This window comes from Microtus pennsylvanicus, chromosome 1 (assembly GCF_037038515.1).
Source record: "Microtus pennsylvanicus isolate mMicPen1 chromosome 1, mMicPen1.hap1, whole genome shotgun sequence".
NCBI classification, from domain to species: Eukaryota; Metazoa; Chordata; class Mammalia; order Rodentia; family Cricetidae; genus Microtus; species Microtus pennsylvanicus.
The window spans coordinates 117,558,782-117,574,996 of NC_134579.1; positions in this window are offsets into that span (position 1 = coordinate 117,558,782).

Below are 16,215 nucleotides of genomic sequence, written 5' to 3' on the forward strand. Positions count from 1 at the left end.
TACTCAGGAGCCTGAAGGCAGGAAGATCACAAGTTCAAAGTCAGCCTGGGTAACTTAGCAAGTGTGCTAAGAAGACTTTGTTTCAGACCTGATAGCCTGAGTTCCGTCCTCAGCTCCAATAAAGGTGGCAGGAGGTAATAAGCCCCACATAAGCATTTAACACAATAGCACCTGCCCACATGCACACACACAAAGAAATAATTTGAGCCGGACAGTGGTGACACATGCCTTTAATCCCAGTGCGCGGGAGTTCGAGGCCAGCCTGGTCTACAGGGCAAATTCCAGGACAGGCTCCAAAGCTACAGAGAAACCTTGTCTCAAAAACCCAAAAAGAAAAAAATAATAATTTTATGCTTAATTTTTTAAATCTGAAATAAAGAACTTAATGAATAAATAGAAACAAGCACTGGTTCTGGTTACTTATACCACAAATGGCTTCCATAGACACCAGAGTGGCAGCCTCATTTGAATATTTGCCTTCATCAGTGCGGCTCTGAGTTTAAAAAAAAATTCATAAGCCTTATATGTAGCCTTGGCTATCCTGGAACTCACAGAGATTGCCTGCCTCTGCCTCCCCAGTGCTGGAATTAAAAGGCCTATGCCACCACTGCCAGGCTTTAAAAAAAAAAAAAAAAAGGCCAGGGCGGTGGAGGCACATACCCAGAACCCACAGTATTTTATTAGGAGTACATAATTTAAGAGGGCGACAAAAAACAAACAAACAAACAAAAAACTCAGTGATCAAATAAATAATGTTTTTAGTGAGATGAGTCAAGGAGGGCGAGGGTAGATATGAAGGACAGGATGAGACCCCTCTTTGACACAGTCTCATTACGCACCGTCCTTAGCTGGAGTTAGAGGTGTGCGCACACCGTTTTCAGTTGTCCCAAAGGACACACAGTTTAGGCAGCAGTAGGAAATGAGCAGTTAGACTTGGCCACATGGTCCAGCTCATGCTTCTTGATGGCGTGAGAGTTGCAGGAGCCCTCGGTGTCACAGGTGAGCTCATCAGCAAAACACTCATTCCTGAGAGACCTGGGGTGGGAGCACCTTGGCGAGGGATCTGAATCATTGGGCGGGAACACATCCACAGCCTGCAGCTTCCGGTCCCTGCTCATCCAAAGCCTGTTGAGTCTTCCCCAGGGACAACGGTTGATGACGGCATTCAGCAGGAGCTGCAGAGGGTTTTTACCAGTGAGCAGGGGATCTCAAAGGCATGCTTGACTATGTGCGCCTTCATGAGCTTTGTCACGGAGCTAGGAAGGAGCTCGGGATGGGACTCTGCGCTCTGCGTTCCTCCCTGCTGTGCTGGGCAGGGGTGTTCCCACTGCAATGTAACCGTGAAGGGAAATGATCTGCGCGTCATCAGAGCTCCGTTTCCCCGACAGCGCAATGTCTGAGGTCTCTGACACTGCGGGCGTAGCGGTCTCCCACCCAGTCATTCTGAGAACACCGCCACCTGGCTTAACTTACTATTAATTAGACCTCAGTCTCTTGGAAGTTTGGGCTATACTAATGAAGATCGAGAATTCCAAACTACTTATGTTCAGAACACTTCAAACAATGTGATTTCATTTTGTATTATATTGTTTTCGTACAGGGCATTAATTAGTTTTGGGGAGGTGCCTTTTTTTTTTGTCTTGTTGCTGTTTTATGGATTTTTAAATGTTTTTCCTCTCTCCTATTATGCTGGCTAATTTCATGTCAACTTGACACAGGCTAGAGTAATCGAGAAAATGCCTCCATAAGATCTGGTTGTAGATCTTATGCAGACAAGCCTGTGGGGCATTTTCTTAGTGACTGGTCTGGGAGAGCCCAGCCCATGGTAGGTAGTGCCATCCCTGGGCTGGTGGTCCTGGGTTTTATAAGAAAGGCTGAGCAGGGGCTGGAGAGATGGCTCAGTGGTTAAGAGCACTGCCTGCTCTTCCAGAGGTCCTGAGTTCAATTCCCAGCAACCACATGGTGGTTCACAACCATCTGCAATGAGATCTGGTGCCCTCTTCTGGCCTGAAGGCATACCTTCAGACAGAATACTGTATACATAATAAATAAATAAAATCTTTAAAAAAAAAGAAAGAAAGAAAGAAAGGCTGAGCAGCCATGAGGAACAAGCTAGTAAGCAGCACCCTCCATGGCCTCTGAATCAGCTCCCGCCCCCAGGTTCCTGCCCTGCTTGAGTTTCTGTCCTGGCTTCCTTCAGTGATGAACTGTGATGTGGAAGTGTGAGCCGAATAAACCCTTTCCTCCCAGGGGCTAGAGAGATGGTTCAGAGGTTAAGAACACTGACGGCTCTTCCAGAGAACCTGGGTTCAATTCCCAGCACCCACATGGCAGCTCACAACTGTCTGAAGATCCAGTTCTAGGGAATCTGACACCAATGCACATAAATATAAATAAATAAATAAATAAATCTTTCCTCCCTAACTTGCTTTGGTCACGGTGTTCATCACAGCGATAGTAACCCTGACTAAGACACAATTTTTTTTCTCGTTTCCTGACTTTTTCTTCTGGGTTGCCGAAACATTAAGTCAGACAACACTTGCCATAGTAATGTCTGTCAAGTGGCCACAAGACTCCAGCATCCCGCGCATCTGAAGGGCACTCTCAACCAAGGAGACTATTTCACCATTCTCATCCACTTTGTAGTACTTCAACCTTTTCCTTATTCTTCAGGGGAAGGTGTAAGACTTTTCTTGGCCACTGTTTCGCACTCTGCCAGCTGCCTACCAAGCACAGGGCTTTTTTATTATTGAACTGCAGATTGCCCAGTAGGCACCAAGGTGCCGTTCTTGAGGAAGGGGTGAAAAGTCCCCCCAACATTGACACTGTCATTGGACTCCCACTCTCTCCCCCCCATACACACAGCAGCATGGTCTGACTGGAAGACTCTTGTGTGTGGCCCTCGGACTCGAATCTCTCTCAAGTCTGGGACTGTCCGTATGGGTGATATTTGTTTGCTTGTTTGTTCTGTTTTGTTCTTCATACTAAGTTTTGAGAGTCTAGGAGTTAGACTGTTAGACGGGGGGGGGGGGAGGGGGGGGGACAGTGCTAGGTAATAAAATGGTGGATTTCCAAAATGGCCACTTTTTCCTTAAGGAGACAAAAAGTCCAACAGTTTTTGTCTCCCATCGGCAGGGGGCTGCTGATGACCTGTCTCCACACATTTAAGGACAAAACAGGCCATGTCACACAACAGTTTGAAGGCAATCAACCATTCTAGCTTTCTTCAAACTCAGGAGCCCTGAAGTAGGGGAGGGAAATTCTTTCGAGGCTTTAAAACCCCCAGTTCTCAAGAAGAGACTAGATTTTCCGTCAAGATTTTTCATCTTTCTTGGGTCCCGAGTGTCCGTCCCCTGGGTCCCTTGTCTGCTTTGCAAAGGATCTTTCTCTGTGTTTCTGCGCCTGTGTGCGGTTCCTCTCCCCACCTGCTGCCTGTGTGCGGTTCCGCCTCCCCACTTGCCGCTCGAGTACAGTTCCTCTCCCAACTTGTTGCGTGTAACTGCTGATTCTGTCTGCAGTGCTTGAGTTTTCTCTGTTGCTACCTATTTCACCATAGATTTTTTTTTCCTGCTTGAACAGTTTAAATCCCCAAGTAGTAATGATGTAAGTAGTCAGATCAGGCCAAATTAGTAAATCCAGTTTTAACCTGGACAGAGCAAAGCAACTCCTGGGTCACCTTTGGGAACGCAGGGGCGGATTCACACAGCAAATGTGGCTACCAGGTCTTATATAGCGTGTAGGTGTGATCTTGAGTAGCCCCAGGGAGGACCTGACTTTTGGTGGGCTTTCTCAGTGTTCAGGTGGAAGCTCCATCCAAGCCCCTCCCCCATCTCTCTATAAACCCTGCCCACCAAGTGATGAACCCTCCCTCAAGAGGCGGGTTTGGAATGGAAGGAGTGAGACCAGAGCCTGGAATGGGGCTCCTAACTGGAGATCCCCTACATTCCAACCTTTTGGGGAATATAAGGCTGGCATTGGGGCTTTTAATTCTTTAACTGGCAAAGAAAACAAACCAGATCCAGACCCCTAGGTTACCATTTCAAGAACCCTAAACTGTCAGTTTCACGATGTAGTTCTAGCTGGCCTGGACAGAGATCTTGCCACGCCCCCTTCCCCACGCACTCACACCCTGTGATAAAGGGAGTGTACTATCACACCTGGCGATGACTGGCTTGTACGTGTTTTACAACTTCCTTTTTTTTTTTTTTTTTGTGATGGTGTTTCTCTGTAGTTTTAGAGCCTGTTCTGGAATTAGCTCTTGTGGACCAGGCTGGCCTCGAACTCACAAAGATACGCCTATGTCTGATTCCCAAGTGCTGTGGTTAAAGGCGTGGGCCACCACCATCCAGCTCAACTTACATTTTCTTTCTACCAAACAATGTATCTTGAACACATTTTTCACGTCAGTAACCAGTTTGACTTTCTTCTTATGTGGCTGTGTCCTGCCAAGGTTAATCCCTTCTGTTGATGGACATTTTGTTTGTCCAATGGGAATGCTGTAAGTAACACTAGCTGTAATAAATAGTCTCCTGGCTATATCACTTCTGTGAGTCAGTTTGTCTGTTTGTCTGTCTGTCTCTCCTCTCTCTGTCAGTTTAATGTAGCCTAGGCTAGCTTTGAACTGTGTGTAACTGGTGATGGCCTTGAACCCCTGACCCTCTTACGTCCATCTCTTCCAAGTGCTGGGATTAAGTGTATACACACCATGCCCAGCTTCCTTGTGGGGCACTGTGTGTGGAACTTTTTATAAGTGAGATTGTCAATTTAAGGACAGTGTACATTTTGTATTTTAGGGGTACTTCCAACTTGGCATCTGAAAGCTTGCTGATGTATTTGGCCCAAAACCCATGAATGAAGAGATTTGCAGATACACAAGCGTGCACACGCACATGCACACATCACGCACACATGCACGCACATGCCTCCCACGCTGTCTTCAAGCTCGCCTGGATCCTCTGACCCGCTCCAGGGACTGGAAGGGGATTGGCTCCAAGGCTACCTCAGCAGAGAAAGAACCCACCAGCCGCAAACAATCTGCACAGTGTTTAAGTCTCCACAGGATGTTTGCAAGAAGCACCAGCTCCTAGGTTAAAAATATCCCGTGCCGGAGGGGCCTGAGTCTGTCTCAGAACAGAGCTGCCCCACAGTCCCAGGCTTCTCTGTCACTAGGGGAATCAAGGAGACCGATTGATTCCTCTCCTGCCGCCACAGCCCCATCACACTTTGAAGTCAGACTTTCTGTGTTCCAATCTGGCTCCATTATTCACTGGCTGTGTGACCCTAGGCCACACAATTAGTGACTCTGTGTCTTGGTGCCCATGGCTATAGAAGAGGAGTCATGGTTTTCTCCCAGAGGTCATGGACCTCCACCCTGGCTGCCAAGTGCCTGCAGAGCTAAAAAAAAAAAAAAAATGAATAAATAAATAAAAAGTCTGATACACTGAAGAAGGGGAGGAGGAGAAAAAAAATCCTAATGCCCAGACAGCATTCCAGACCAATTAAATCAGAGTGTCTGGGGATTGGGTCTGGGCAAACAAGATATTTAAAAGCTTCCCAGGTAATGATAATGCGCCTCCAGGGCAGAGGCGCGATGTGCGGGTGAGGTTTTGTGGGTTTTAAACAAGATAATTTGAGGAAGAAGATCTCATGATGACTGGCACAGGGGTGAGGTTGAGCAGCCAAGAATTCGGTCCCGGTGGTAGTCAGAGCTTCCCGGAGGAGACGGTAGGCAGGCTGTAGACTGAAAAGAAGAGGAAATTACCAGGACAGAGGGGGCTGGATGGGTTCTAGAGGGTTTTAACACCTGCGGAGCCAGAAGCCCGCAGCCCCTGGCATCCATATATATACCCAGCGAGTCTGGAATGTTTGGTTGGAAGTTCCATCCCAAACCCCCTCCCCCGGGAGTTGCCTCAGTCCAGACTCCACCTCTGAGAAAGCCCGCCAAATGGTAACCCCTCCCCAGAGATGCAGGGTATTTAAATTGACCTCAAAGAACAAACACGTGGTTTTCTGGTGTCCCCTCCTTCCCCCCCACCCCGTAGTCTCCTCTCTGGGGGGGCTGGAAGGCCACCCAGAGCATTGGTATTCATTAAACCTGGGCTTTTTCTAATTTGGTTTGATTTGGTCTGATTTCGATTCTTGTGTTGCCAGAGAGGTTTATGGGATGCAGAAACTTTTCATGGAGCTTTTGGCTCTGGGAGGAGCTCCGTTCCTCTGTACCGGCTCTAGCTCAGTGGTAGAATGCACTCCTCAGGTGTCCAAGCCTCTAGTTCAGACCCAGCCACCCCCCAGTCCCCCCACCCCCCAAGACTGTGGGTAACATAGAAAGAAATAGGGAGACGAAGGGAGGAGGCACAAGGCCCCAGATCATCTCCTGAGGTCAGAGGTCATTGGTGGTTCCTGAGATTGTTCTGATCACATCAGAGTTAAAATGAGACAGTAATGTATAGACCAGGGTTTCAGGGGAAGTCAAGTCTTTCCCAAGTGTCCCCTGTGAGACAGCCCAGCTCTCACAGCTGAGTGACTGTGGCTGGAAATTTCTATATGAACCTCAGGTATAAACTAGGTATAAACCGGATGTGATAGCCCATGCCTGTGGGAGGCACAGAGAGGTCCGTGTGCTCACAGATAGGGGAACCAGGAATGTTAAACACACAGGCTTATCCCTTCAAAGGAAGGCGTGTATGACCTGTTCTCCACCCAGAAGGCTGGGAACAGACATGGTAATAGTCTTGCTGTGTGGGCAAGACCCCACTGCACCCTCCCCAGACCCTTCTCATGAGCTTCTCAGTCTATAGAGCCCATCTTTATGGGAGATATTACACATGTACTTTACAAAGAATTTCCACTTAGTTATGTGTGAAGCTTTGTTGTGCACACACGGGATTGAGTGGATTATCACCAGGGAAGCTTTCACCAAATTGTGCTGTACCTCAATATGCCTATAATAAACTATTTGGGGTCAGACTTTCAAAGTTAGACTCAACATCAGCTACTTAGTCAGGTTGACCGAACTGCCTTCTTGCCTCCCTCAGATCCCCCCTACTGGCCATGGTGATTGCAGATACCTCCGGATGTGCCTACGATCCAGCACTATGGAGGCTGAGGCAGGAGGATGGCCATGAATTTGTGGCCATTCTGGGTACATAGAGAGGCTATCTCAAGAACCCTCCCAAAAGAAATAAACAAAAGACACAAAACCTTTAGTAATTTATTTATTTATTTAGGGTTTTCAAGACAGGGTTTCTCTGTAGCTTTGGAACCTGTCCTGGAACTCACTTTGTAGACCAGGCTGGCCTCGAACTCACAGAAATCTATCTGCCTCTGCCTCCCGAGTGCTGGGATTAAAGGTGTGCACCACCACCACCCGGCATATGTATTTATTTAATAACTTGCTCGTTGACTGATTTTTTTTATGTGTATAGGTGTTTTGTCTGCACGTACGTCTATGCAATGTGTCTGTGCCTTTGTGCCATTAGAGATCAAAAGAAGGCCTTGGAGGCTCTGAAACTGGAGTTACAGATGGTTGTGAATTAACATATAGGTGCTGGGAATCAAACTCAGGGCTTCTGGAAGAGCAGCCGGTGCTCTTAGCCTCTGAGCCAGCTCTCGGGGGCCGATATGAATGCTTTGGTTTGTTTAAACAGGTACCCTCTAGTTCTGGGTAGAGAAAGATGACCTTGAATTTCTGGTCTTCCCGCCTCCACCTCTCCCCTAAGTGTTGAGATCACGGGTCTGTGCCACCATGCCTGGCTTTTGCTTGGTGCTGGGAAATCAAGCCAGGGGCTCTGTAGGGCAGGCAAGTAAATACTCTACCAATTGAGCTCCAACTGAGTTACATTCCTAGCTGGGATAGGCTTTTTTTTATTTTTGAGGTCTCCTGAGACAGGGTTTCTCTATAGCTTTGAAACCTGTCCTGGATCAGGCTGGCATCAAACTTACAGAAATCCACCTGCCTCTGCCTCACAAGGGTTGGAGTTAAAGGCAGCAGCCACCATCACCCTGCCTTTTTCAGGTCTTTTCAAGACGGGGTTTCTCTGTGCAGCCCTGGCTATTCTGGAACTCACTCTGTAGACCAGGCTGGTCTCAGAGAACCACCTGTCTCTGCGTCCTGAGTGCTGGGATTGAGGGTGTGCGCTATCCCCGCTAGGTTTGGGATAGGCTTCATAAACCAAGTGAGGTGGAAAACGCTTACTTGCTCCACACTACACAGCTTCTGAGTAGCAGACCTGCAGAATTTCACTCCCACTGTATAGACAAGGGTAAGTTGATGCTTGGATGGGTAGGATGCACAGGCGGCAGGTGCAGAGCTGAGACTGGACCCTGACCTGTCTTGGGGCTGCCAGACAATAGGGGATTTCCCTAGAAGTCAAAGTCTCCACTAGGATCCACCCTTTGAGTGACAGGGCTCCTCCTTGAGATGAACATATACATATTTACATACACTTACACATACATATACTTTTATAAAAATCTTTCTATCTGTCCTTCCCTTCCATTCTCCTCCTATTTATTATTATTATTATTATTATAAGACAAGGTCTCACTCTGTAGCCCTGGCTGGACTGGAGCTCTCTATGTAGACTAGGCCATCTTTGAACTCACAGAGATCCCTCTGCCTCAGCCTTGCAGCTGCTGGGATTAAAGCCAGGGGCCAACAAGTCTGGTTTTATTAGGCAAACCTCCCAAGCATCCCTTTTTGAATGCCAGGCCCTCCTTCTGGAATGTCCTTCCCACAGCCTCTGCTCCAAAAACCAAAGTCAGGGTTAGCTCTTCCTTCCTTCCTTCCTTCCATGAAATCATAATTTTATTCTCTCATAGCAAAATCAGCTTACAAATGTATCACTTGGCCTTCTCTCTCTCTCTCAAATATATTTATTTATTTTTATGTACACTGGTGTTTTGCCTGCATGCCTGTCTGTTTGTGGTGAGGGCATGTAAGTTGTGAGCTTACATGTGGGTGCAGGGGATTGAGCCCTGGTCTTTTGGAAGAGCAGTCATCCCTCCAGTCCCTCGGTCCTTTCTCTTACCATGACCCAATTTAAAACGCTTCAACGTCTCTCATTTATTTGATGGTATGAATGTTTTGCCTGCATGCGTGTATATATACCGTGTGCGTGCCCAGTGCCTGTGCAGTCCAGAAGAGTGTGCCTGATTCTCTGAAATGGGATTTACAGGCAGGTGTGAGCCACCATGTGGTTGTTGGGAATGGACAGCCGGTGCTCTTAACCCCGGAGCCTTCTCTCTGCCCCAGTGCTTGCAGCTCTTAGATCTGAGGTGCGGCCCCACACACTCCAACCTCAGCCCAGTCTCCTTTGTAGTTTCAGATAGATAGATAGATAGATAGATAGATAGATAGATAGATAGATAGATAGATAGAGAAAGAGAGAGAGATAATAGATGATAGATAGATAGATAGATAGATAGATAGATAGATAGATAGATAGATGATAGATAGATACATACGTACATATACAACATCTCTAGAGTCTTGCCTGTGTTCCTCATTAGACATTATCTCCTTTTCCTGGCTTAATTTTATTTAATTTCATCATCTGATATTATATCCTGAATTTATTTACCTGTTTTGTTTTTTTTAAATATTTATTTATTATGTATACAATATTCTGTCTGTGTGTATTCCTGCAGGCCAGAAGAGGGCACCAGACCCCATTACAGATGGTTGTGAGGCACCATGTGGTTGCTGGGAATTGAACTCAGGACCTTTGGAAGAGCAGGCAGTGCTCTTAACCGCTGAGCCATCTCTCCAGCCCCTATTTACCTGTTTTTTAATTAATTAGTTATTTCTTTGGTTTTTTTTTTTGAGGCAGGGTTTCTTTGTAATCTTTGTCCTGGAACTCTCTTTGTAGACCAGGCTGGCCTCCAACTCACAGAGATCAGCCTCTCTCTACCTCCTGTGTGCTGGAATTAAAGGCAAGCACCACCATATAAATTGTTGGGTGTTTTGCTTGCAGGTAAAACACATGTGTGCAGTGCCCAAGAAGGCCAGAGGAGGGCGCTAGATCCCCAGGAACTGGAATTATGAACCTCATGAACACCCATGAAGCTACTGGGAGACAAGCCAGTCAGGGTCCTGTAGGTGCTCTCAGCCTCTGAAGCATCGCTCTAGCCTTCACCAACTTTAACACTGATTTGTGTTTGTATGTGCGTGTGAGCGTACAGGCCACAGCATTCCTGTGGAGGTCAGAGGGTAGCTTATGACAATCAATTCTCTCCTCCCATGTGCAGTTTCTGGGGACAATCAATTCTCTTTTCCCCTGTGCAGTTTCTGGGGACTGAACTATATTGTAAGGCTTGGTGGCATGTGCTTTGCCACGGAACCACCTTGCTGGCCATAATTCCTGTTTTTGTAGCATCTTAAAGAGGGAGAAAGAGATGGATTTAAAAACAAGTAAATAAAGCCGGGTGGTGCTGGTGGTGCATGCCTTTAACTGCAGCACTCGGGAGGCAGAGGCAGGTAGATTTATTTCTATGAGTTCCAGGACAGCCAGAGCTATACAGAGAAACCCAGTCTCTAAGAACCAAATAAATAAAGAAATAAAAAAATAAACCAGGTAAATAAATATAGGACATAATGTCAGATGATGAAAGTAAATAAACCAGGATAAAAAACTAATAAAGAACACAGACAAGAATCTAGAAATAACCCTGGTGCCTTTAATTCAAGTACTCAGAATATAGAGGCAAGTGGATCTCCGTGAGTTTTAGTCCAACTTAGTCTACAGAGAGAGTTCCAGGACAGCCAGAGATTTTACAAAGAAAAACCCTGTCCAAAAAAAAAAAAAATCAAACAAACAAAACAACAAAGACACCTTTAAATCCAGCACTCAGGAGGCAGAGGCAGGAGGATCTCTGTGAGTTCAAAGCTACAGAAAAACCCTGTCTCAAAACACAAAAACAAAAGAAAAGAAAAGAAAAAACAGAAAAAAATAGAGATACAATATCTAGGAGGCGGATGAAAGGACATGAACAACCATGCATGCATGATCTGTAAAGAACATTCCAGAAAGAGCAGACCCGAAGCTTTGAAGGCCTGAGTTAGAGCTGGTTCGCTAGGCTGAAGCAGTAAGATACAAACCTGGGACAGGGCTATAGCTCAGCCCTGGAGCTCCTTCCTACTATGCATAATGACCTAGATTCATTGCCACAAAAAATAAAACACAAGGCCGGGCGGTGGCGGCGCACACCTTTAATCCCAGCACTCAGGAGGCAGAGGCAGGCGGATCTCTGTGAATTCGAGGCCAGCCTTGTCTACAAGAGCTAGTTCCAGGACAGGAACCAAAAGCTACGGAGAAACCCTGTCTTGAAAAATCCAAAAAAGGGGCTGGAGAGATGGCTCAGTGGTTAAGAGCATTGCCTGCTCTTCCAGAGGTCCTGAGTTCAATTCCCAGCAACCTCATGGTGGCTCACAACCATCTGTAATGAGGCCTGGTGCCCTCTTCTGGCCTTCAGGCATACACACAGACAGAATATTGTATACTCAATAAATATATTTAAAAAAAAAAAGAAAAATCCAAAATAAATAAATAAATAAAAACACAAAAAGGGCATATACTTGGACCCGTGGTCATTTTAATATGTAGGGTTCCTCCATTAAAGAATTCTGCTGTCTAGGAGTGGCGTCATGAGGGCAGAGACTAAAGGCACTGCTACAATTCTTGATCAGTCCATGCCTGGAGCCTTCAGAGGCAAACAACATCCTCTACAACAGGTCCCTGCCAGGATGGACTCAGAGCACCAGAGCAAAGCAACCTCCTGATGAGGGCGCTGTCAGCCTCAGCAAGCTGAGTCACAGGGCAGCAGTCACTGCTTCTCCGAGCTGCTCCCCAGCAGAGGAAACTGTGGTCCTGAATCCTACGACCGTGAATTGCTAAGTGTGTGGTAACACACCTACAGGAAACAAGTCAAAGGAAGGGATTTGAGGCGTGTTGCAAGGGAAAAGAGAAGTCGCTTGCTGTGTTTGAGACGTCGGACAGAATGCTGAGCCAGGGAAGACTGTATGAAGACCAGACGGGAGGAGAAGAGTTGGGTTTTATCCCAAATGTAACAGGAAACTAGCGGGCTGCAGCTGACAAGACCTAATTTACATTTTTAAATGTTACATTTTAAGTCAGTTACATTTTAAGTCAGTTGTTCCACTGTTAGGTATTTATCCAAGAGAAATGAAACCGCATGTCCACATGAAGACATCTGAACACCATAGCAAGTTTATTCCAAGCAGACCAAGCTAGAAAAACAAGCTCAATGTCCACTAAGAGTATAATGCAGCAGATGGTTCTGCCACCTCCACGCAAGGGAGCACTACTGAGCAATTAAAAATGAGCAGAGTACTGACCCCTAATGCAGATATCAGATGAAGCAGACGTCCCCAGTGCACCCTAGAAAAGAGTACCCACCCCCTGAAAAAAGAAAAGAAAATGGTAAATTGAAGATACAGAGGCTGGAGAATCAAGAAGTCAACGTTGCGGGGCAGTGGTGGCGCACGCCTTTAATCCCAGCACTCGGGAGGCAGAGGCAGGCAGATCTCTGTGAATTCGAGGCCAGCCTGGTCTACAGAGCTAGTTCCAGGACAAGCTCCAAATCCACAGAGAAACCCTGTCTCAAAAAACCAAAAGAAGAAGAAGAAGAAGAAGAAGAAGAAGAAGAAGAAGAAGAAGAAGAAGAAGAAGAAGAAGAAGAAGAAGAAGAAGAAGAAGAAGAAGAAGGAGAAGAAGGAGAAGAAGAAGAAGTCAACGTCATCTTTGGCTACATAGGGAGTTTTGAGGCCACCCTGGGATACATGAGACACTGTCTGAAAAGTGATAAAACCCAAACCCAAACCAAAACATTCAAACTAATCTGTAATGACAAAAAGCAAGTCAATGGTTATATGGGGCCTGCAAAGGGGCATCAGGGGGAAACAGAATGTTCTAGGCTTCGACTCAGGGCTATTCATCTCACTGAGCCGACCATACCCTGAATTCCTGATGGATTTGAGAAAGGCTCTCACCTTACAGCGGTTGCTCTATGTTCTTTAGTGTGACTTGGTTACCTTTACTTTGTAACCCCCATGCTGCTTGTTCTGCGTCCCCCGGCATCTTTCCTTCCTTCTTCCCAGCATCCGCAGTGCCTGGAAATCCTCCCTAGCTACTGGCTTTCTGTTAAACCAGTCACAATGGCATATCTTTACACAGTGGGATCAAATATCTTAAAACACACAGTGAGACTCTATTTAAAACAAAACAAAACAAAAAAACCTTAAAAGAAAAAGAGCTATAATGCTGGCTTCTTGCTGGAAGCTTCCAGTTTAATTTGGAGGTTAATTAACTAGTTGCCCAGGCAAGACGAGGGTGGCATGGTTAGAGGGGAAAACAGAGAAGGTAGCGGTAGGAATGCAGGGGCGAGGGAGGCTCCTCTGTACAGGTGGGAGGTGAGTAGGGGAGGGCTTAGGGGTGACTCTGGGGGTGTGCCTGGCAAACCTGGGGCCCCTCTGTGCTATGGAGGCAACTGTAGGCGAGTCACCTCTCCACCCAAGGAAGGACCACATAGTCTCTGAGGATCAGGCCGTGATGGAGGTTAGGGTCTTGGGCATTCTAGGCAAGCATGCAGTGCCTAGGTTAACTCCTGACACAGCGTTTCCGCCCTTTCTGCCCGTCGGAGCTGTTGATCTTCAGGAAATCATGAAGGATGCGCTCCAGGACAATCTCGGCCTTGCTAATTACGGTGAAAGCGAGGAGATAACTATGTTTAGCTAAGGCATCGGTTAAACAATGCTGGCTCAGGTATATGACCCAGCGCTGCTCCTGAGGCTTTGGGATGAGTGGCGAGAGAAGAGAGTGTGCCGCGCGTGTGAAAGGGCGGATTTCAAAGCACTGCAAGTCACAGTGTAAGCAGGGTGCGTGTGTGTGTGTGTGTGTGTGTGTGTGTGTGTGTGTGTGTGTGTAAGAACAGTGGTTCACGCTTTTCTTTTCCAGTTTATTTATATTTTACGTCTGAGTGCTCTGTAGGCCAGAAGAGGGCATCAGATCCTCTTACAGATGGCTGTGAGCCACCACAATTGAACTCAGGACCTCTGGAAGAGCGGCCAGTGCTTTTAACCACTGAGCCATCTCTCCAGCTTCATGCTGGCACTCTTTAACACAGTTCCTCATGCTGTGGTGACCCCCAACCAACCACAAAATTATTTTTGTTGCTACTTCACAACTGTAATTTCGCTACTGCTACTGTTATGAACCACAACGTAAATATCTGTGTTTTCCAATGGTCTTAGCTACTCTTCCCGGAGGGGTCATGGCCCACAGGTTGAGAACCACTGCTCTGGATGCACATACAACTAGAATTGAGGGTCGGGTGTAGCTCAGTCAGGATAGTGCTTGCCTGGCTAGCATTTATGGAACTCTGCATTCAGTCCCCAGCACTGCACAAAACCAGGCATGGAGGAGCACCCCTAAAGCCCTAGCAATCATGAGGTGCTAGGCCTTCCTAGGCTACAAATCTAGTTTAAGGCCAACCTGAGATACCAGAGGCCCAAAACAAAATAAAACAATAACAAAATAAGACAATAACACAAAAAAGTCTACTGATCACTTTAAAAATTACAAATATTTTTAATTTAATCTCTTAGTTAATTGTTTTTTTAAAGATTTATTTTATTTATTTTTTTTGAAGCTATGTGCCTTAGTTTTAAAGATTTATTTTATGCCAGGTGGTGGTAGCTCAGGCCTTTAATCCCAGCATTTGGGAGGCAGAGGCAGGTGGATCTCTGAGTTTGAGGCCAGCCAGGTCTATAGAGTGAGTTTCAGGACAGCCAGGGCTATACAGAGAAACCCTGTCTCATAACAACACAACAACAAAAAGCAGAAAGAAAAAAGAATATTTATTTTTATTTATGTATGCTTGTTTTGCCTGCATGCACGGTGTGTTCCACATGCATGTAGTGCCTACAGAGGTCAGAAGAGGGCGCCAGATCCCCTGGAACTAGGATCACAGATAATCAACAGCCATGTGGGTGCTGGGTTGCAAACCCAGGGCCTCTGGGAAGAGCAGACCCAGGGCCTCTGGGAAGAGCAGTTAGTACTCTTAAATGCGGAACCTTGTGCCTCCAGCACCCTTATCTGTGTTGTTGAAATATTTTCCCCACAAAGAGTAACGATTGTGTAACATATTGCAAGCTCCAGGAGCTTACTCTTCCAAACTGTTTTTTCCCATAATTCCCTTTTTCTTCAGCACATCAACGGTAAAGCTATCCATATGCCCATTTCCTCGGAGACAAGGTCTCACTGTGTAGCCCTGGCTACCCCACACTTACTCTGCAGACGGATCAGGCAACACAGGTTTGTGTTGCTCCTTCTGCCTCCCTTTCTTGTGCTGGGGTTATGGGCAAGCACTGACTCTGCCCAGATTTTTATTTTTATTTTTTTATTTTTTTGAGACAGGGTTTCTCTGTGGCTTTGGAGCCTGTCCTGGCACTAGCTCTTGTAGAGCTGGCTGGTCTCGAACTCACAGAGATCCACCTGCCTCTGCCTCCCGAGTGCTGGGATTAAAGGCGTGTGCCACCACCGCCCAGCCTCAGATTTTTAATTTTAATTCTTCTTCTTTTTTTTTAATATTTATTTATTATGTATACAGTATTCTGTCTGTATGTCTGCAGGCCAGAAGAGGGCGCCAGATCTCATTACAGATGATTGTAAGCCACCATGTGGTTGCCGGGATTTGAACTCAGGACCTTTGGAAGAGTAGGCAATGCTCTTAAGCACTGAGCCATCTCTCCAGCCCCCTTTAATTTTAATTCTTAAAGACAGTGTTTAGAGCTAGGTGGTGGTGGTGCATGCCTTTAATCCCAGCCTTGGGAGACAGGCAGGCAGATCTCTGAGTTTGAGCCCAGCCTGCTCTACAGAACTAGTTCCAGTACAGGCTCCAAAGCTACACAGAGAGCCCGGCAGTGGTGGCACACGCCTTTAATCCCAGCACTTGGGAGGCAGAGGCAGGCGGATCTCTGTAAATTCTAGGCCAACCTGGTCTACAAGAGCTAATTCCAGGACAGGAACCAAAAGCTATGGAGAAATCCTGTCTTAAAAAAAAAAAAAAAAGCTACACAGAAGCTACACAGAGCACAGAGAAACCCTGTCTCAAAAACAAAACAAAAAACAAACATAAAATAGAAAAGAAAATCAAAGAAAATGTTCTATTTTATTTCTCAAAACAAGGTCTTAAAAC